Source organism: Pan troglodytes, chromosome X, assembly GCF_028858775.2.
Source record: "Pan troglodytes isolate AG18354 chromosome X, NHGRI_mPanTro3-v2.0_pri, whole genome shotgun sequence".
In the NCBI taxonomy this organism is placed as follows: Eukaryota; Metazoa; Chordata; class Mammalia; order Primates; family Hominidae; genus Pan; species Pan troglodytes.
In genome coordinates this window covers 72,645,409-72,668,658 of record NC_072421.2, presented here as the reverse complement: position 1 = coordinate 72,668,658, position 23,250 = coordinate 72,645,409, and the positions used below count along the sequence as shown (strand labels likewise).

General features: G+C 37.3%; 1 protein-coding gene across 2 annotated transcripts in view; it reads left to right on the top strand.

Annotated features, from left to right (window-relative positions):
- Positions 1-23,250, top strand: part of NEXMIF (neurite extension and migration factor) — a 191,802-nt gene that overhangs the window by 85,667 nt on the left and 82,885 nt on the right. The gene's annotated exons all lie outside the window — the stretch shown is intronic.

The following is a 23,250-nucleotide window of genomic DNA, read 5'->3' as shown; positions in this document are numbered from 1 at the left end:
CAGAAATAAAAAGAACAAGATCATGTCTTTTGTGGGAACGTGGATGGAGCTGGAGGCTATTATTCTTAGCAAACTAACGCAGGAACAGAAAACCAAATACCGCGTGTTCTCACTTGTAAGTGGGAGCTAAATGATAAGAACTTATGAACACAAAGAAGGAAACAACAGACACTGGGGTCTACTTGAGGGTGAAGGGTGGGGGGACGGAGAGGAGCAGAAAAGATAACTATTGGGTACTGGGCTTAATACGTGTGTGATGAAATAATCTGTAAAACAAACTCCCATGTTACAACCTCCTATGTAACAAACCTTCACATGTACCCCCAAACCTAAAATAAAAGTTTTTAAAAATCCCAATTTGGGCAATGAAAAATGCTACAGTTGTAGTTAGAAGACTCTTCTAGTGATACCACCTAAGGAAGAGTATGGGTCTGGGATATTTCTCTCATATCTCTAGGAAAGGACCAAATGTCATTTTTAAGTAGGCATTGAATACCTACAATATGAAAAGTTCTGTGTGGAATGCAGTGATGAACTGGATTCCCACCCTTTTTCCACCTACTGGTTTATAGTGTTTTAGGTAAAGATAAATAAAGGAACAATGGAAGGCAGAATGTATTAACTCTTCTAAGTGGTACAAGGTGCGAGAAGAGGAAAGAGTGATTTGTAATGATTCAGTAAGTGAGATTATCACAAGGTAGGGGATGCATGTTTACTTTTCCAGGGTAATTATTTTTAATGGCAACTGAACTTAGTTCACACTGACAATTGACAGCACTCCTTTGAGAAAAGGATAATGATTTATATCCTAAGTAAGGACTGAGCAGATTACTAGAATTTTACCATAAAACTATAAAGAGGAATTAAAATTGTAGGCTTATACTCACATATTTGCAGGTTTTCATTATATTTTTTTCTCATTCTATGTTTTCTTTATACCATAATGATGTACAAGGATGATAATAAATGATGTATAAGAATCATGTTTTCCTTATAACTGGGGATGGTAGGGTGCAGTTTGATGGGGAGAGATCTTCAGTTTCAGCAAGACTGAGTGGTTAAAGCAGAGCCTTAAAAACCAACAATTTAAATAAAAAGAAGGGACCTTGGAGCACAGCAAAAGCTGTGTACACTGCCTGAAGTTTAAAAAGACATCCCTGTATTGCTACCATATGTTGTTAATAGCACTCATTCAAGGAAAAGCCCATTGGCAAACTGGTTGATGAGGCTAGCCAGTTCAAATATAGAGGAAACTTCACAGGGAGCATAATAAAATGGTAATCAAAAGATATTATTGTATGCTTTAAAAACCTGATTTAAAAAATCAAATTTAATGTAAATTTACCCCACTTTGATTCAGTTGCTTCGAACTAATTTTCTATTTAACTTAATATCTAGTAATATCAGAATTTTTCTTTGGTAAAAAGCTCAATTTAAAATGTTTTTAAATTAAAAGTTGGGGGTTCTAAACCCTTTGCTTTCCCCAAGTTCAGGGTAGTTAGAATTATCACCCAGATTGTTTGGATCAGGTTCGCCCATATACAGGCTTAGCACATTGTACATACACACATACCTACATTAAGTCATGAGGATTTTCTGGATTCAATATTTTATTCTTTTAATAAAAATTTGTAATTGCTCAGATTCCAATTTATTCTGGACTGAAACTAGTTTTTCCTTCAGGTTCAGGGCTTGTAAGTCCAGGGCATTTGCTGTTTGAGGCCTATTTTTATTATTTCCTCCATCCACAATGGGCACTATGTTCTTCTTTTTCACCACTTACTTATAAAAGACACACATGCATGCACACACACATACATAGAAACATACGTATTTATAGACAGGAAACTGCTATGCCGTTTAAATAAGAAATCACTGCGCCTTTCTCATAAGCTCAGTTTTTTTTCCTTTTGATGCCTGATTTATTCTTTCTTATAAGAATCTGAGCTGTTAGTTACATATAACAATTGTCCCCCTTGATGACTACTCTCTGATAGCCTGACCCTTTCATTTTCAGACCTGTATTGCTGTTCTTGTTTTCTTTTACTAACAGTGGTCTCTTCTCTTCAGCTCTTCTCTGGTGTTTGCAGTTCTGCCTTTGTAGATGACAAAGAATCTTGGAAAAAATGCAGAAATGGTAGGAATAAAGAGGAGCAGGACAAGATAGTGAAGAGATTCTTATTCTGCTATTCATTACTCTTCTGTTGGAGGGGCTGAATTGTAAAATGTGACAAAAGCAGGGAACAGGAAAATTATAATGATACGGTCTTCTGTTAGGAGGTAATATTTACTTATTGGGTAACCAAAATGAGTATCTGGTTAGTGTAAGGAAGATGAGAAAGACAGTCCTTATGTTTGCTGGTATATAAAACTATTGGGAGGGGCAGAACAAGATGGCAGAATACAAACCTGCAACGTTAGTACTCCCCACAGGAACACCAGATTTTAACAACTATCTGCACACAGAAAAGCACTGTCACAAAAAAACAAAAATCAGGTGAGCAATCACAGTACCGGACTTTATATTGTTGAAAGAGGTATTGAGGAGGGTCAGAGAGACAGTCTTGAATCACCAGATCCACCCCTCCCCTATCCCCCAGCAGCAGCCATGCAGCACAGAGTGTCTGTGCACTTTCAGGAGGGAGAGTGAAGTGACTGGGGACATTATATTGATTTCAGTGCTACACTGTCACAGTGGAGAAAAAAGCCATGCTGGGCTCAGTCAGCACCTGTGCACAGAGGGGGCATTTGCAGCAGCCCTAGCCAGAGAGGGATCAATCATCCATCCCATCAGTCAGAACTCCACTCTCTCAGCAAGCCTCACCACCACAGGCAAAAGAGCTCTGGGGTCCTAGGTAAACTTGAAAGGCAGTCTAGGACACAGTGACTGCAATTTCCAGGTGGCCCTTAGTGCTGGGCTAGGCTCAGAGCCAGAGGACTAGGGTGGCACGTGACCTAGGGAGACACCAGCCAGGGCAGCTAAAGGAGTGCTTGCCCCATGCCTCCCCCCAACCCCAGGCAATGCAGTTCACAGCAACAAAATTGTCTCCTTCCTTCTGCTTAAGGGGAGGAAAACAAAGATGAAAGAGGACTTTGTCTTGCATCTTGGATACCAGCTAAGCCACAATAGGGTAGGGTACCAGGCAGAGTCGTGAGGCCCTTATTCCAGGGCCTAGGTCCTGGACAACATTTCTAGCTATACCTTGGTCCAAAAGAGAAACTGCTGCCTTGAGGGAAGGACTCACTCCTGGCAGGATTCATCACCTGCTAACTAAAGAGCTCTTGGGACCTGAATAACCAGCACCAATACCCTAGTAGTATGCTGTGGGCTTTGGGTTCTAAGACGTTCTGACCACAGATGTGATCCAGCACATTCCCAGCTGTGTTGTCTACAGTAAACAACTCCTTCTGTATGAGAAAAGCAGACAGAAAAGTAAAGGGGACTTCGTCTTGCACCTTAGGTACCAACTTGACCAAAGTGGGGTAGAGCAACAAGCAGGCTCTTAGGTTCCCTGAGTCTAGGCCTAGGCTCCTGGATGGCATTTCTGGACCTGCCCTGGGTCAGACCATAGCCCTGAAGGGTGAGTCACAGGCCTGGCAGTATTCACCACAAGCTAACTGAAGAGGCCTTAGGCTTTAAGGGAACATTGGCAGTGGCCAGGCAGAAGCCCGCCCTCCTCCTTCCCCCACCATGGGCAAGTGGTGGTGATGGTGACAGGGAGAGGCCTCTCTGCCTGTGGAAAGAAGAAGAAAGAGTGGGAAAGACTGCATGTCATGGTTTTAGCACCAGCTTAGCCACTTATCTATTTAGTAGGATAGAACATCAGGCTAATTTCTGATGTTTTTTTAACTCCAATCCCTGGCACCCAGACAACATCTCCTGACCAGCTTGTGGCATGGAGGAACTTGTCACCCTGAAGGGAAGGACACCAAACAGTCTGACTTTGCCACCTGCTGGTTGTAGAGCCCAAGGACTTGAGTAAATGTGGGTGGTAGCCAGGTAGTGGTTTCAGCAGACCTTGGGTAAGATCCAGTGTTGTGCTGGCTTCAGGTATGAACAAGTGCAGTCTCAGGGATGGTGGCCACAGGAGTGCTTCCATCACCATACCCCCACCTCCAGACAGCTCAGCTCAGAGACAGAGACTGTTTGTGAGAAAGTAGGGACAAAAAAAACAAGAGTTCCTTTCTGGTCATCCAGAAAATTCTTCCAGATTTTATTTAAGACCACCAAGGTGGTACCTCTTATGAGTCTGCAAAAACCACAGAAATATTGGGCTTGGGGTCCAGTCTCTTAAAATACTTGTAAAGCCTCCTCAATAAAGGCAGAAGCAAATAAGCCCAGACTGTGAAGACTACAATAAATACCTAACTCATCAATGTTCAGACACCGGTGAACATCTACAAGCAGCAAGATCATCCAGGAAAACATGAGCTCATCAAACGAACTAAATAAGGCACCAGGACCTATCCTAAAGAAACAGCGATATGTGACCTTTCAGACATAGAATTCAGAATAGCTGTTTTGAGGAAACTTAAAGAAATTCAAGGTAACACAGAGAAGGAATTCAGAATTCTGTCAGATAAACTTAACAAAGAGATTAAAATAATTAAAAAGAATCAAGCAGAAATTCTAGAGTTGAAAATGAAATTGACGTACTGAAGAATGAATGCCTCAGAGTCTCTTAGCAGAACTGATCGAGCACAAGAAAGAATTAGTGAGCTTGAAGACAGACTATTTGACAATACACAGTAGACGAAAGAAAAAAGAATGAAAAACAATGAAGCACACCTACAATATCTAGAAAACAGCCTCAACAGGGCAAATCTAAGAGCTATTGCATTTAGATGGGGGATAGAGAAACAGATAGAGGTAGAAATTTTATTCAGGGGGATAATATCAGAGAACTTCCCAAACCTACGGAAATATATCAGCATTCAAGTACAAGAAGGTTATAGAACACTAAGCAGCTTTAACCCAAAGAAGACTACCTCAAAGCATCTAATAATCAAACCTCCTAAAGGTCAAGGATAAAGAAAGGATCCTAAAAGCAGCAGGTGAAAAGAAACAACATAACATACTATGGAACTCCAATACCTGTGGCAGCAGTCTTTTCAGTGGAAACCTTACAGGCCAGGAGAGAGTGGCATGACATATTTAAAGGGCTAAAGGAAACATATTTTACCCTAGAAGAGTATTTCTGGTGAAAATATCCTTCAAGCATGAAGCAGAAATAAAGACCTTCCCAGAGAAACAAAAGCTGGGCATTTCAACACCAGACCTGTCCTACAACAAATGCTACAGGGAGTTCTTCAATCTGAAATAAAAGGATGTCAATGAGCAAAAAGAAGTTGTCTGAAGGTACAAAACTCACTGGTAATAATAAGTACACAGAAAAACACAGAATATTATAATGATATAATTATGGTATTTTAACTACCCTTATTATAAGTAGAAAGATGAAATGATGAACCAATCAAAAATAATATCTACACTACAACAACTTTTCAAGACATAGACAATACAACAAGACACAAAGAGAAACAACAAAAAGTTAAAAAGTGGAAAGGATGAAGTTTAAGCGTAGAACTTTTATTAGTTTTCTTTTTTTTTTCTTTTTTTTTTTTTTTGAGATGGAGTTTCACTCTTGTTGCCCAGGCTGGAGTGCAATGGTGCAATCTTGGCTCACCGCAACCTCCGCCTCCTGGGTTCAAGCAATTCTCCTGCCTCAGCCTCCCGAGTAGCTGGGATTACAGGCATGCACCACCATGCCTGGCTAATTTTGTATTTTTAGTAGAGATGGGGTTTCTCCATGTCGGTCAGACTCCCGACCTCAGGTGATCCGCCTGCCTCGGCCTCCCAAAGTGCTGGAATTACAGTCATGAGCCACCGCACCCAGCCTTATTAGTTTTCTTTTTGTGTGTTTGTTTGTTTATGTAATCAGTGTTAAGTTGTTATCAGTTGAAAACAATGAGTTATAAAATCGTATTTGCAAGCCTCTCAGTAACCTCAAATCAAAAAACATGCAATGGATCACACAAAATAAAAGGCAAGCAATTAAATCATACCACCAGAGAAAATCACCTTTACTAAAAGGAAAGGAAGGGAAGTAGGAAGAGAAGACCACAAAACAACTGGAAATCAAGAAACAAATGACAGAAATAAATCACTACTTATGAATAATACCAGTGAATGTAAATGGACTAAACTGTCCAATCAAAAGATATAAAATAGCTGAATGGATGAAAATACAAGACCCTATGATCCATTGCCTACAAGAAACACATTTCAACTTTAAAGATATACATGGACTGAAAATAAAGGGATGAAAAAAGATATTTCATGCCAATGGAAACAAAAAAGGAGCAGGAATAGCTATAAACACTCTAAGAAGACACAAAGAGCATCATTATATAATGATAAAGGGTTCAATCCAGTGACAGGATAGAACGATTGTAAATATATATGCAACAAACACTGGAACACACATATATAAAGCAAATATTATTAGAGCTAAATAGAGAGATAGACCTCAATACAGTAATAGCTGGAGACTTCAACACTCTACTTTCAGCATTAGGCAGATGTTCCAGACAATCAACAAAGAAACATGGAACTTAATCTTCTCTATAGAACAAATGGACCTAATAGATATTTACAGAACATTTCATCCAAAGGCTACAGAATACATATTCTTCTCAGCACATGGATCATTCTCAGGGATAGACCATATGTTAGGTCACAAAACAACTCTCAAAGCATTCAAAAAATTAAAATAATGTCAAGCATCTTCTCTCATACAATGGAATAAAACAAAAAATTAAGAACAAAACGAATTTTGGAAACTATACAAACACATGGAAACTAAACAATGTTCTTCCTAATGACCAGTGAGTCAGTGAAGAAATTAAGAAGGAAATTGGAAATTTTCTTGAAGCCAATGATAATGGAAACACAACATACAAAAACATGTGGGACACAATGAAAACAGTACTCAGAGGGAAGCTTATAGCTATAAGTGACTACCTCAAAAAAGAAAAAGAACTTCAAATAAACAACCTACCAATGCATCTTAAAGAATTAAAAAAGCAAGAGCAAACCAAACCCAGAATTAGAAGGAAAGAAATAATGATCGGAGCAAAGATAAATGAAAATGAAGAAAACAATACAAAAGATCAATGAAACCAAACCTTGGTTTTTTTTATTTTGTTTTCATTTTGTTTTGTTTTGAGAAGATAAAATTGACAAACTGTAACCCAGACTAACTAATAAAAAAAGAGAGAAAGTCCAAATAAATAAAATCAGAGATGAAAATGGAGACATATAACTGATACCACGGGAATGTAAAGGATCACCAGTGGCTACTATCAGCAACTATATGCTAATAAACTGAAAAATGTAGAAGAAATAAATAAATTTTGAGACACATACAACCTACCATGTTTGAACCAGGAAAAAATTCAAAACCTGAACAGACCAATTACAAGTAATGAGATCAAAACCATAATAAAAGTCTCTTAGTAAAGAAAAGCCCAGGAACTGATGGCTTCACTGGGGAATTATTCCAAGTATTTAAAGAGAAACTAATACCAATCCTACTCAAACTATCTGGAAAAAAATAGCAGGAGGGAAACTCATTCTGTGAGGGCGGTATTACTCTAATAACCAAAACAAACAAAGACACAACAGAAAAAGAAAACTACAGGCCAATATCTCTGATGAATATTGCTGTAAAAGTCCTCATTAAAATACTAGCAAACTGAATTCAACAATACATTAGTATGATCATTCATTGTGACCAAGTGGGATTTATCCCAGGGATACAAGGATGGTACAGCATACACAAACCAATATGATACATCATATGAATGGAGTGTAGCACAAAAACCGTGTGATCATTTCAGTTGATACTGAAAAAGCATTTGCTAAAATTTAAAATTCCTTCATGATAAAAATTCTCAAAAAACTAGGGATAGAAGGAACATATCTTGATAAAATAAAAGCCATATATGACAGACCACAGCTAGTATTATAATGAATGGGATAAAACTGAAAGTCTTTCCTTCACCCAAAGGATTATAAATCATGCTGCTATAAAGACACATGCACATGTATGTTTATTGCGGCACTATTCACAATAGCAAAGACTTGGAACCAACCCAAATGTCCAACAACGATAGACTGGATTAAGAAAATGTGGCACATATACACCATGGAATACTATGCAGCCATAAAAAATGAAGAGTTCATGTCCTTTGTAGGGACATGGATGAAACTGGAAACCATCATTCTCAGCAAACTATCGCAAGGACAAAAAACCAAACACCGCATGTTCTCACTCATAGGTGGGAATTGAACAATGAGAACACATGGACACAGGAATGGGGACATCACACTCTGGGGACTGTTGTGGGGTTGGGGAAGGGGGGAGGGATAGCATTAGGAGATATACGTAATGCTAAATGACAAGTTAATGGGTACAGCACACCAACATGGCACATGTATACATATGTAACAAACCTGCACATTGTGCACATGTACCCTAAAACTTAAAGTATAATAATAATTTTAAAAAATGTTCATTATGGGAAATTTGGAAAAATATATAAAAGTTGAAGGCATAAAAAAAAAGAAAGTCTTTCCTTCAAGATTGGAAAAAACAAGGATGCTGACTGTCTCCACTATTATTTAACATACTAGTGGAAGTCCTAGCTAGAGAAAGGTATTAAAGGCATTCAAATTGGAAAGGAAGAAGTCAAAGTATCCTTGTTTGCAGATGATATAATCTTACATTTGAAAAAAAACAACGATGCCACCAAAAAACTGTTAGAACTGATAAACAAATTCAGTAAAGTTGGATGATACCAAATCAACATACAAAAATCAGTAGCATTTCTATATACCAAGAGTGAATAATCTGAAAAAGGAATAAAAAAGTAATCTCTTTCATAATAGCCACCAATAAAATCAAATACCTAGGAATTAATTTAACCAAAGAAGTGAAAGATCTCTACAATGAAAAGTACAAAATGCTGATGAAAGAAATTGAAGAGGACACCAAAAAATGGAAAGATATTCCATGTTCATGGATTGGAAGAATCAATATTGTTAAAATGTTTGTAGTACCCAAAGCAATCTGTAGATTCAATGCAATCCTTATCAAAATACCAGTGACATTTTTCACATAATTTTTTTTAAACCTAAAGTTTATTTGGAACCACAAAAGTCTCAGAATTGCCAAGGCTATCTGGAGCATAAAGGACAAAACTGAAGGAATCACATTACCTGAGTTCTTCAAGTTATACTATAGAGCTATGGTAACTAAAACAGCAAGGTACTGGCATGAAAACAGACACATTGATCAATGGAACAGAATAGAGAACCCAGAAATAAATCCATACACCTATGGTGAGCTCGTGTTCGACAAAGATGCCAAGAACATACAATGGAGAAAGGACTGTCTTTTCAATGAATGGTGCTGGGAAAACTGGATATCCATATGCAGAAGAATGAAACTTGATCCCCATCTCTTGCCATATACTAAAATGAAATCAAAATGGATTAAAGACTTAAATCTTAGACCTCAAACTATGAAACTACTACAAGAAAACATTGGAGAAACTCTCCAGGACATTGGTCTGGGCAAAAATTTCTTGAGTAATACTCCACAAGCATAGGCAACCAAAGCAAAAGTGGACAAATGGGATCATATCAAGTTAAAAAGATTCTGTACAGCAAAGGAAACAATCAACAAAGTGAAGAGACAACTCACGGATTAGGAGAAAATATTTGCAAACTACCCATCTGACAAGGGATCAATAACCAGAATAAGAAGCTCAAACAACTCCATAGGAAAAAAAATCTAATAATCAGATTTAAAAACTGACAGAAGATTTGAACAGACATTTCCAAAAAGAAGAAATATAAATGGCAAACAGGAATATGAAAAGGTGCTCAACATTATTGATCATCAGAGATGATCAAAGGTACAATGAGAAGATATCATCTCACCCCAGTTAAAATGGCTTTTATCCAAAAGACAGGCAATAACAAATGCTGGTAAGAATGTGGAGAAAAGGGAACTCTCCTACACTGTTGTGGGAATGTAAATTAGTGCAAGCACTGTGGAGAACAGTTTGGAGGTTCCTCAAAAAAATGAAAATAGGGCTATGATATGATCCAGCAATTCCACTGCTGGGTATATACCCTAAAGAAAGGAAATCAGTATATCAAAGTGATATCTGCACTCCCACGTTTGTTGCAGCACTGTTCACAATAGCCAAGATTTGGAAGCAACCTAAGTGTCTATCAACAGATGAATGGAGAAAGAAAATAGGGTACATATACACCATGAAGTACTATTCAACCATAAAGAAGAATAAGATCCTGCCATTTGCAACAACGTAGATGGAATTGGAGGTCATTTTGTTAAATCAACCAAGCACAGAAATACAAACATCACATGTTCTGTCACTTGTTTGTGGGATCTAATAATCAAAACGATTAAACTCATGGACATAATTGCACATTTAAAAATAACTAAGAGTATAATTGGATTGTTTGTAACACAAAGGATAAATGCTTGAGTGGATGGATACCCCATTTACCATGATGTGATTATTATTCATTGCATGCATGTATTAAAATATCTCATGTACCCCATAAACATATGTATTTACTATGTACCCACAAAAATTTTAAAAATTTAAAAACTTGGAATGTGTAGAAGAATGGAGGAAAATTAATTTGTCCTGCTTAGACCTATTATGTATCGCCTTTTCTAGATAATTGTGCAAGGTGTATTCCCAGCATGTGCAGGTGTTGTCGGTCATGAGTGCTTTAGTTTTAGATGCAAAGCAGTAAATGTGGCCCCTAATAAGGTTTGTTGACTGCTGATTCCGTAGCACAAATGAGCAAAGAAGAGATTAGATAAGGGAAGATTTCAGAGGCTGTAGTGAAAATGAAATTTTCTTTGCTTTTTTAAGGCTAGGATGACAAAACCTCAAAGTAACACTGCTTTCAAGCAGTGACTTGTTGCCCTGAGTGATTTCAACTTAATTTGTTGTTTCACGGTTGCCTGGTAGGCAAGAGGACCACTAAAACCAGAAGCAATCATAGGCTATTTTATCAATAAGATACAGCATATTCCTATTGCTTAAAGTCTGCTATTTTTGAGAAGGCATCCTATGCCAAGAAGCAAGGGACTGACCTGAGATTGCACAGCAAGTTGGTAACATTCATTTTATGACAACACCAACCTAGACTTCCACTTTTTTCTTATTGAAACCTTGGATAGGTTGATCAATTTTATGGTTAATTATATGATAATAAGCATGAATATTTTAACTTTTACTGGATACCTGTAGCACAGCAATAGAGTTGGAGTCTTTGAAGTGTTGTAGTACTTGGAACTTTATGTAGTGTGTATTCCTACAACTGCTGTATCATGTATTCAAACATAATACTCCAAATACCTTCCACTGCAGTTTAAGCCCTGTTTTCTTTTCCAATTCCCCTTGGAGATTATTCGCTCGTCATACTCCCTCCTCTTTTCCTTTTGTCTCTTCCTAAACGAATGAACAGCCTTCCAATTAAATAATGATTTTTCTCTCTACAAACCCACCCATCCACCTTCTTTCTCTACTCCATGCTGAAAGATGCCAGTAATTTAGACCCATCTTCATCCCTTGTTTCCATTATCTTTGTAGTTTGCTTTCTCTCTTCTTAACTCCTTATTGATGTGGTATGGGGCATGCTATTTTTTCCACTACATAATTAGGAAACTATATGCACCAATTTTATGGGATATCTGTTTTCATCTGGCTCCTGTGCTCTCCACCCATGAGGGCAACAAGACAAAAATATCTTGGGAATCACTTTTCTTTCTCACAGGGATGGGGTGGGTTGGAGAGGGGTCTTTTCTGATTTGTTTCTGCTCTATATCCAGTGGTGTACTAGAATTGGTTTGCATTGGCTTTTGACAACTAATTGTACACATCTCTTCCCAACTTCAAGTTCATGTTTAGTGATTGGTAGCTTGAAATTGACCATGGTGGAATTGTTTAATCCATGGAAATCAGCAAAGCTAACAAATAAGGGCTCCCCACCCATCAGGCTTGTTGTTAAACATTTACCAGCATATTACTGCCTGTTTCAAAATCAGTCTTGATAAGAAAGTCTATCTTAAGTACCTGTCCAGTTGGAATCAACTAGGCAAGAACCTGGGCAATGAAACTAAGGCATCATGGTAGATCAGAGGAATACTATATCTGTTTTGGTTCTATGCTTCTGAGTTCTCAGTCCAAGAATACTTATTTACCCTACCTAGGGGATGAAATGACCCAACAACTGGAATGGAGTTGGGCCCACCTGCTGGAGCTTGACTTTAGCTGTGGGAATTAGAAGGTGGTAGTGAGGTGGAAATCAGGACTGACTGTACCCTTCAGCAGCCAGATTCTCTTGTTACATGTTTCAGGCCTGCCTCCCTTGTTGATTTATCAAGCAACTTGCTGGTAGAGGTTGGTGCATCTGACCCTTCACAGGAACTAGATATGAAATATGCAAACTAGTATTTACTTCAGCTTTAGTGCTGATAGGCTTGGGGGTCATTTAGGTTGTCTGAGCCTCAGCTGTTCTTGTCAGTGAAAGGGAAAAGCTAGAGTGGACATTAATTTGCATTTATGTAAAAGTGATTACTTATAATTAGTGGGTAGATAAGTAGAAGCTATAGTCTGTAGTGGCAAAGATGTGACTTAGCTTTCTTGGCAAATAAGTCCCTGTAGGTCAAGGTCTATGTCTTTGACTAATTTTATACTGTACCATATTTGGAGAGGGATTTATTAAGTATATTTCAAGAGGAATTAATCCTCCCAACAATAAATTTAATATTAGAATCATAACACTTCAGAATTGAAAGGAACCCTTAGAAATTCATCTAGTCCAATATCCTTTAGTTTAAAACATGCATGGCTATAAAAGTCAACTCAAAATGGAATAAAGACTTAAATGTAAGCCTGAAACTATAAAATTACTTGAAAAAAACACAGGGGGAAACTACAATACATTGGTCTGGGCAGTAATTTTTTGGATTTGACCCCAAAAGTGCAGACAACAAAAGAAAAAAGGACAAAGGGGATTGTTTCAAACTAAAAACTTTCTTCACAGCAAAGGAAACAATTAACAGTGTGAAGAAACAACCTACAGATTGGGAGAAAATATGTGTAAGCCATACATTCGATAAGGGGTTATTATCCAAAATATATAAGGAACTCAGACAACTTAGTAGCCAGGAAACAAATGACCCAATTAAAAAATGGACAAGAAACAATGCATCTGACAAAGGTCTAATGTCCAGAATCTATAAGGAATTTCAACAAATTTACAAGAAGAAAACAAACAACCCCATTAAAAAGTGGGCAAAGTATGTGAACAGACACTTTTCAAAAGAAGACATACATGTGGCCAGCAATCATATGAAAAAAAGCTCAATATCACTGATAATTAGAGAAATGTAAATCAAAACCACAATGAGATGCCATTTCATGCTAGTCAGAATGGCTATTACTAAAAAGCCAAAAAATAACAGATGCTGGCAAAATTTTAGAGAAAAAGGAACACTTACACACTGTTGTTAGGAGTGTAAATTAAATCAATCATTGTAAAAAACAGTGTGGCAATTCCTCAAAGAGCTAAAAACAGAACTACCATTCCAGCCAGCAATCCCATTACTGGGTATATGACCAAAGGAATATAAATTATTCTATTATAAATACACAAGTACACCTATGTTCATTGCAGCATGTTCACAATAGCAAAGACATGGGATCCACCTAAATGCCTATCAGTGGCAGATAGGATAAAGGAAATGTGGTACATATACACTATATGCAGCCATAAAAAAGAACAAGATCATGGCCGGGTGTGGTGGCTCACACCTGTAATCCCAGCACTTTGGGAGGCCAAGGCTGGTGGATCACGAGGTCAGGTGTTCAAAACCAGCCTGACCAACATGGCAAAACACCATCTCTACTAAAAATACAAAAATTAGCCAGACATGATGGTGGGCGCCTGTAATCCCAGCTACTCGGGAGGCTGAAGCAGGAGAATCACTTGAACCTGGGAGGTGAAGGTTGCAATGAGCCGAGATCATGCCTTTGCACTTCAGCCTGGGCGACAAGAGCAAGACTGTCAAAAAAAAAAAAAAGAACAAGATCATGTACTTTGCAGGAACATGGTTGCTGGAGGCCATTATCCTTACCAAACTAACACAGGAACAGAAAACCAAATACTACTTGTTCTTACTGATAAGTGGCAGCTAAATGATGCAAACACATGGGCACAAAGAGGAACAACAGACACTGAGGCCTTCCAGATGGTGGGGGGGTGGGAGGAGGGAGAGGATCAGGAGAAATAATTAATGGGTACTAGGTTCAATACCTGGGTGATGAAATAAACTGTACAACACAACCCCATGACACGAGTTTACCTATTTAATAAACCTGCACATGTATCTCTGAACTTAAAGTAAAAGTTTTTTTAAATGGGCAGGGGACCTGAATAGGCAATTCTCAAAAGGACTTGTAAAAATGGCCAACAGAAAAGATATGAAAAAATGCTCAATATTGCTAATTGTTAGGGAAATCCAAATTAAAACCACAGTGAAATATAACCTCATATTTATCAAAATAGCTATTATCCAAAAGATGAAAGTTAACAAGTATTGGTGAGGATGTGAAGAAAAGAGAACCCTTGTATACTGTTGATAGGAATGTAAATTAGTATAGCCATTATGGAAAACTGAATAGGGATTCCTTAAAAAACTAGGCCGGGCTCGGGGGCTTATACCCGTAATCCCAGCACTTTGGGAGGCCAGGGTGGGCAGATCACGACGTCAGGAGATAGAGACCATCCTGGCTAACACGGTGAAACTCTGTACTAAAAATACAAAAAAATTAGCTGGGCGTGGTGGCGGGTGCCTGTAGCCCCAGCTGCTGGGGAGGCTGAGGCAGGAGAATGGCGTGAATCCGGGAGGCGGAGCTTTCTATGAGCCAAGATCGCACCACTGCACTCCAGCCTGGGCGACAGAGTGAGACTCTGTCTCAAAAAAAAAAGAAAAAAAAAACTAAAAGCAGAATTACCATATGATCCATCAGTCCCACTTCTGGGTATTTACCCAAAATATTTGAAGACAGTTTGTCAAAGAAATGTCTGCACTCCCATGTTCATTGCCAAGTTATAGAATCAGCCTAAGTGTCCATCAAGGAATAAATGGCTAAAGAAAATGTGGTACATATACACAATGGAATGCTATTCAGCCTTTAAAAAGAAGGAACTGCTGTCATTTACAGTAACATAGATGAACCTGGAGTTATGCTAAGTGAAAGAAGCCAGGCACAGAAAGACAAATACCGCATGTTTTCACTTGTGGAATCTAAAACAATCAAACTCATGGAATCAGATAGTAGATGGTGGTTACACAGGCTGGGGCTTGTGGGGAATGGGGAGATGATAGTCAAAAGATACAAAGTCTCAGGTAAGAGAAATACAGGTTTTTTTGAGATCTATTGCACATCATGGTGATTATAGTTAATAATAATATACTGTGCATTTCAAAATTGCTAAGACACATACATCTTAGATTTTATTGTTCCTTGGAGAGCTGTTGCATCTTGAACAGAACACTTTTTTCATACTGAATATAGAAACTTGCCCTGAGACTTGAATGGTATGAGGACCAACTGGAGGGGAAGCAATTAAACTTTGGTCGAGAAGACTGAATATTTCTCTAGATATTCAAATACAGTCTCTGAAATACAACCCTAAATGTATACAGTTGATATAAGTTGGTTTTCCTTTGATTTTTAATTTTGAAATAATTTAGGACTTACAGAAAATTTGCAAGAATAAATTGTAAAACGAACTCCTGTATACACCTTCCCCAGATTTCCCAAATGTTAACGTTTTTTACATTTACTTTATCCTTCTCTCCCCCATCTATTTTCTCATTCATAGTCTTACACAGTGTTCATTTTGCCCTATCTATCTATCTATCTATCTATCTATCTATCTATCTTTTCTTTCTTTCTCTGTCTCTTTCTGCTTCTCTCTCTTTCTCTCCTTTTTTTTCTGAAGCATTTGAGAACAAATACATAGTGTCCCCAATACTACAGTGTATATTTCCTAAAAACAAGATAATTCTCTTTCATAACAACAGTACTACAATCAAAATTTGGAATTTCATCAATTGTCACAATTATGTTTTTATAGGAAATGAAAAGCTCAAATCGTGTTTAGCATTCAGATGTCACAATGTTTTAGTGCCCATTAACTCAGAATAGTTCCTCAGTCTGTCTTTTAAGGCATTGACTTTTTTGAAGAGTATAGACCAGTTATTTTTAGCAGCTTTATCAAGATGTAATTAGCATACTATACAATTCACTCGTATAAGGCATTTAAGGCATACAGTTCATTGTTCTTTAGTATATTTTCAGGACTGTGCAACCATCACCACAATCTAATTTTAGAATATTTTTGTCCTTGATAAAAGAAAATCATTACTCATTAGCAGTTACTCCCCACCATTTCTGATCCTAGGTAACCACTAATTTACTTTCTGTTTTTATATATTTGCGTATTATGGACATATTTTATAAATGGATCTGTAGCAATATGTGGCCTTTTGTGTCTGGCTTCTTTCAGTTGGCATAATGTTTTCAAGGTTCACCTATGTTATAGTGTGTACTTCGTTCCTTTTTGCAGCGGAATAATATACCATTGTATGGGTATGCTACATTATTTATTCATAATGTGAGGAACATTTAGGTTTTTAACACATTTTGGCTATTGTGAAAAATGCTGCTGTGAACATTCATGTACAAGTGTTTCTGCGGACATATGTTTTCAACTGAGTGGAATTGCTGGGCCACATGGTAACCTAACTTTATAAGAAATTACCAAACTGTTTTCTAAAGCAGTTGCACCATTTTACATTCCCACCAGTCAGAGGGACCAATTTATCTACATCCATGCCAACATTATTATCTTTTTTATAATAGCCATCATAGTGGGTATGAAGTGGTATCTCATTGTCATTTTTATTTGCATTTCTCTGCTGACCAGTGATGTGAAACATCTTTGCATGTGCATATTGGCCATTTGTATATCTTCTTTGAAGAAATGTCTATTCAGACTCTTTGCCCATTTTTAATTGATTTACTTGACTTTTTTATTGTTGAGTTGTAGGTATTCTTTGTATATTCTAGATACATGTTCCTTATCAGATATATGATTTACAAATACCTTATTATATTCTGTGAGTTGTTTCTCCATTTTTGGTGGTGTCTTTTGCAGCACAAAAGATTTTACTTTTGGAAATAATTTTCTTAAATACCTTATTGAAACTTCAAAGAAAAAGTTTTTAATTTTGAAGTTCAATTTATCTATTTATACAGTTGGTGCTTGTGCTTTTGTTGTCATATCCAAGAAACCATTGTCTAACCAAGATCAAGAAGATTTACTTCTATGTTTTCTTCTGAGGGTTTTGTAGTTTTAGCTCTTCCGTTTGGGTCTTTGATTCACTTTGTGTTAATTTTTAAGTATGGTGTGAGGAAGGGGTGCAACTTTATTCTTTTGCATGTGGATATTCAGTTTTCCCAGCAACATTTGTTGAAAAGACTCTTCTTTCCCTCATTGAATGATCTTGGCACTCAAAAAAATCAACTGAGACCGGGTGTGATGGCTCACTCCTGTAATCCCAACACTGGGAGGCCAAGGCGGAAGGATCTCTTGAGCCAAAGAGTCCCAGACCTGCCTGAGCTACGTGGCAAAACCTTGTCTCTACAAAAAAATGCAAAAATTAGCCGAGCGTGGTGGTGCATGCCTGTAGTCCCAGCTACTTGGTAGCCTGAGGTGGGAGGATAGCTTGATCCTGTTAATTAGCTTGATTAAACCAGAGGTGGAGGCTGCAGTGAGCCAGGATTGAGCCACGGCGCTCCGGCCTGGTTGACAGAAATCTTTGTCTCAGAAACACACACACATACACACAATTTTCAACCCCTTTAAATTTTATTAACTTTTTTGTTTTTATTATTCCTCTGTCCTTGCTTCCAGTTAATCTTGCTACTTAGGTAAAAGAGGGAAAGGGAGGAGATTGAAAACTAATGAATTAAATTAAGTTTTGATGCAGTCGATATTATTCATTTTCTCTCTGTCCCCCATCTTAGGATACTGAAAATTGTTCATCTATAGGAGTAATGGAAAACCTGATAGTGCTAAAGAAATATCCCATGGCAGAAACAAAGGACTTTTTCCCCTTTCAGGAATCATTGACCCAAAATTCAGTCTGAGACAAAATAAAAGTCAAAAAGAACCTATTTGAATTATAGGTTTTTGTGATTTTTTTCCCTCATAAAACCTCCACAGGGACAAACTCACCTGATTTTTAAAATATAGAACAGGAGTCAAGGTGAGTATAACAAATAATTGAAATGTTCTTTACTTTTATGTCATGGGTAGTTAGAGGATAGAGAAGAAAAAGAAAAGGGTGAGAGAGAGAAAGAAGATAATGTTGGAAAGGAATGGGAGAGGTATAAGAAGAGAGGGCAGGAAAGGGTCCATCTCAGAAGAGACAAACAGTTGTTTTCTACTAAAGTATGAGAGATTTTTTTTTTTCTGGAGAGCAGCCTGGACAACATAGTGAGACTCTGTCTCTGCAAAAAAATTTACTTATTTCTTATTTTTTTCCTTCAAAGTTTTATTTTAGGTTGAGGGGACACATGTACAGGTTGGTTACATTGGTGAATTGCATGTGGCTGGGGTTTCAGTTGCAAATTATTTCATGTTCACCCAGGCTGTGAACATAGTACTCGATAGGTAGTTTCTCAATGTTCACCCTCCTTCCACCCTCTGCCCTCAGGTAGGCCCCAGTGTCCATTGTTCCCGTCTTTATGTCCATGTGTTTAGCTCCCACTTGTAAGTGAGAATATGTGGTATTTGGTTTTGCATTAGGAAATTAGGAACAGAAATGTTCCTGCATTAATTTGCTTAAGGTAATGGCCTCCAGCTGCATCCATGTTGCTGCAAAGGACATGATTTCATTCTTTTTTATGGATGCATAGTATTCCATGATGTACAGCACAGTTTCTTTATCCAGTCCACCGTCGATGGACACCTAGGTTGATTCCTTATCTTTGCTAAGTGAATAGTGCTATCATGAACATACTCATGCATGTGTCTTAATGGTAGAACAGTTAATATTCCTTTGGGTATATACCCAATAGTGGGATTGCTGGGTCAAATGGTAATTCTATTTTAAGTTCTTTGAAAAATCATCACATTGATTTTCCAATGGCTGAACTAATTTGCATTCCCACCAACAGTATATAAGCTTTCCCTTTTCTCCACAACCTTGCCAGCATAGGTTATTATTATTATTATTATTATTATTATTATACTTTAAGTTCTAGGGTACATGTGCACAATGTGCAGGTTTGATACATAGATATACATGTGTCATGTTGGTTTGCTGCACCCATCAACTGGTCATTTACATTAGGTATTTCTCCTAATGCTATCCCTCCTCCAGCCCTCACCCCCCAACAGGCCCCGGTGTGTGATGTTCCCCACCCTGTGTCCAAGTGATCTCATTGTCCATTTCCCACCTATGAGTGAGAACATGCGGTGTTTGGTTTTCTGTCCTTGTGATAGTTTGCTGAGAATGATGGTTTCCAGCTTCATCCATGTCCCTGCAAGGGACATGAACTCATCCTTTTTCATGGCTGCATAGTATTCCATGGTGTATATGTGCCGCATTTTCTTAATCCAGTCTATCATTGATGGACATTTCAGTTGGTTCCAAGTCTTTGCTATTGTGAACAGTGCCACAATAAACATATGTGTGCATGTGTCTTTATAGTAGCATGATTTATAATCCTTTGGGTATATACCCAGTAATGGGATTGCTGGGTCAAATGGTATTTCTAGTTCTAGATCCTTGAGGGATCGCTACACTGTCTTCCAGAATGGTTGAACTAATTTACACTCCCACCAACAGTGTAAAAGCATTTCTATTTCTCCACATCCTCTCCAGCATCTGTTCTTTCCTGACTTTTTAATGATCGCCATTCTAACTGGCGTGGGATGGTATCTCATTGTGGTTTTGATTTGCATTTCTCTAATGAGCAGTGATGATGAGCTTTTTTTCAGATGTTTATTGGCTGCATAAATGTCTTCGTTTGAAAAGTGTCTTTTCATATCCTTCGCTCACTTTTTGATGGGGTTGTTTGATTTTTTTCTTGTAAATTTGTTTAAGTTCTTTGTAGATTCTGGATATCAGCCCTTTGTCAGATGGGTAGATTACAAAAATTTTCTCCCATTCTTTAGGTTGCCTATTCACTCTGATGATAGTTTCTTTTGCCGTGCAGAAGCTCTTTAAGTTTAATTAGATCTCATTTGTCTATTTTGGCTTTTGTTGCCATTGCTTTTGGTGTTTTAGTCATGAAGTCCTTGCCCATGCCTATGTCCTGAATGGTATTGCCTAGGTTTTCTTCTAGGGTTTTTATGGTTTTTGGTCTAACATTTAAGTCTTTAATCCATCTTGAATTAATTTTTGTACAAGGTGTAAGGAAGGGATCCAGTTTCAGCTTTCTACATACGGCTAGCCAGTTTTTCCAACACCATTTATTAAATAGAGAATCCTTTCCCCATTTCTTGTTTTTGTAAGGTTTGTCAAAGATCAGATGGTTGTAGATGTGTGGTGTTATTTCTGAGGCCTCTGTTCTGTTCCATTGGTCTATATATCTGTTTTGGTACCAGTACCAGCAGCATTGGTTATTTTTTGACTTTTGAATAATAGCTATTCTGACTGGTCTGAGAGGGTATCTCATTGTGGTTTTGATTTGCATTTCTCTAATGATTAGTGATGTTGAGCATTTTTTCATATGCTTGTTGGCCACATGCATGTCTTGTTTTGAAAAGTGTCTCTTCATGTTCTTTGCCTACTTTTTAATGGGGTTGTTTTTTGCTCATTGATTTAAGTTCCTTATAGATGCTAGATATTAGACCTTTGTCAGATGCATAGTTTGCAAATATTTTATCCCATTCTGTGAGTTGTCTGTTTACTTTGTTAATAGTTTCTTTTGCTGTGCAGAAAATCTTTAGTTTAATTAGGTCCCACATGTCAATTTTTGTTTCTGTTATAATTCCTTTTGAGGTCTTCATCATGAAATCTTTGCCAGGACCTGTGTTCAGAATGGTATTTTCTGGGTTTTTATAGTTTTAGGATTTACATTTAAGTCTTTAATCCATCTTGAGTTGATTTTTGTATATGGTGAAAGGAAGAGGTCCAGTTTTAATCTTCTGCACATGGCTAGCCAGTTATCCCATCACCATTTTTTGAATAGGGAGTCCTTTCCCCATTGCTTGTTCTTGTTGACACTGTTGAAGATCAGATGGTTGTAGGTGTGCGGCTTTATTTCTAGGTTCTTTAACCTGATTCCTTGGTCTATGTGTCTGTTTTTGTACCAGTACCATGTTTTGGTTACTGTAACCTTGTAGTATAGTTTGAAATAAGGTAGTGTGATACCTCCAGCTTTGTTCTTTTTGCTTAGGATGGCATTGGCTATTTGGGCTCTTTTTTGGTTCTGAATTTTATAAGTTTTTTTTATAATTTTTTTTAAATTCTGTGAAAAATGTCATTGGTGGTTTCATAGGAATAGCATTGAATCTTTAAATTACTTTGGGCAGTATAGCCATTTTAACATTATTGAGTCTTCTTATTCATGAGCATGGAATGTTTTTCTTATTTGTTTGTGTCATCTTTCATTTCTTTCAGCAGTATTTTGTAATTTTTTTGTATAGATCTTCAACCTCCTTGGTTAGCTGTATTCCTAAGTATTTTATTAATTTTTGGCTACTGAAGCATGGCAGACTGAAAGTTAATATTTCTACTGTGTAAAATCACCTAGAAGTAAAGAGAATAAGACTATTATTAGGAAAATGGAATTGTAGGAAGATTAGAGATGCTAGAATTGTTTATCCCAGAGAAGAGAAGACTAGGGGGAGGTGGCATGATTACTGCCTTTATCTACCTTAGAGCCCTAAAGGAAAAGAGGAAATATACTTCTATTTTATGGCAGAAGCTATAGGGAAACAAAGTTTTTCTCAACATAGGTGAGCAATGGAATGGGATGGTAGGAAGTCTATTTTCAGGAGGCAAGGATGGTAGTATTCACTAAAGTTACTTTAACATCGAATGCAACTTTAGTTTAGATGATTATTAAGGTCTTCCTGACCCTTTAGTATATGGATTGTATTTAAAGAACTTTAGTGTATTTTTTTCACTATTCATAAATGATGGTTTGGAAAGTGTTTGTTGCCTTGCCTTAGTCTTCCGGAAGATGGGTCATGATTGTGCAGTTTGTGCAATGGCTAGTGTAGAATGGGCCTCCTTCAATAGGAACCGGCAGTTTAAGACTTAGGCCATGGCATTAATGCTATAGTAACCTTCCATTCTTGTCGGGCTCTTTGAAGTAGCTAAAGACCAATGGCATAAAATAGCAAATTCAAATTCAAGAATTGAATTTCTGTTTAGCTTGCTATTTCCAATACTAATTATTCATTTCACATAGGGCTTTTGTCTAGGTTAGAAGCCTTACTTAAAAAAAAAAAATCTGAATCTCTCAAGTCCTTTTATTTCACACCAGTGAACTTCCATATTCTAATAGTGCAAACGAAGACAAAATAGGATGAGTGGATGAATAAGAATCAATAGTATAAATGGAGAAATCCGATTTCAAATTGGACTTTCAAGTGTATTGAAATGCATTGTGTAAGAAATCTATGTAAGATGCTTCTTAATATGTTACTGCTCACAGATTATAACATGATTTAAGTTGTTGGAAAAGTTTAATAGATCACAGCAGATGGTATACTATCTCAGACCCATTTTCCTGCCAAGTCCTCAACTGCTGAAGAAAAGGAGTTACTTGTGATAGGGGTATTTTCCTGTCATCCCTTCATACAAAAGTAAGAAATTTCAGGGTTAAGGATAACTCATTCAGGAATCTATGTTTACTGATGAGATTTTAAAGGAAGTCATGCCATGTGAAGGGGATGCACTTAAGCATAAGGATTATTGAAAAGCATTAAAATGTTAATCTAGCTTTTAAAAGCAATGCTTTTATCTCTGAGTGTAAAGAGAGTGTTTGCTTATTCATTATCTTTTCATTCTAAATAGAATAAATCACTTAAGAATT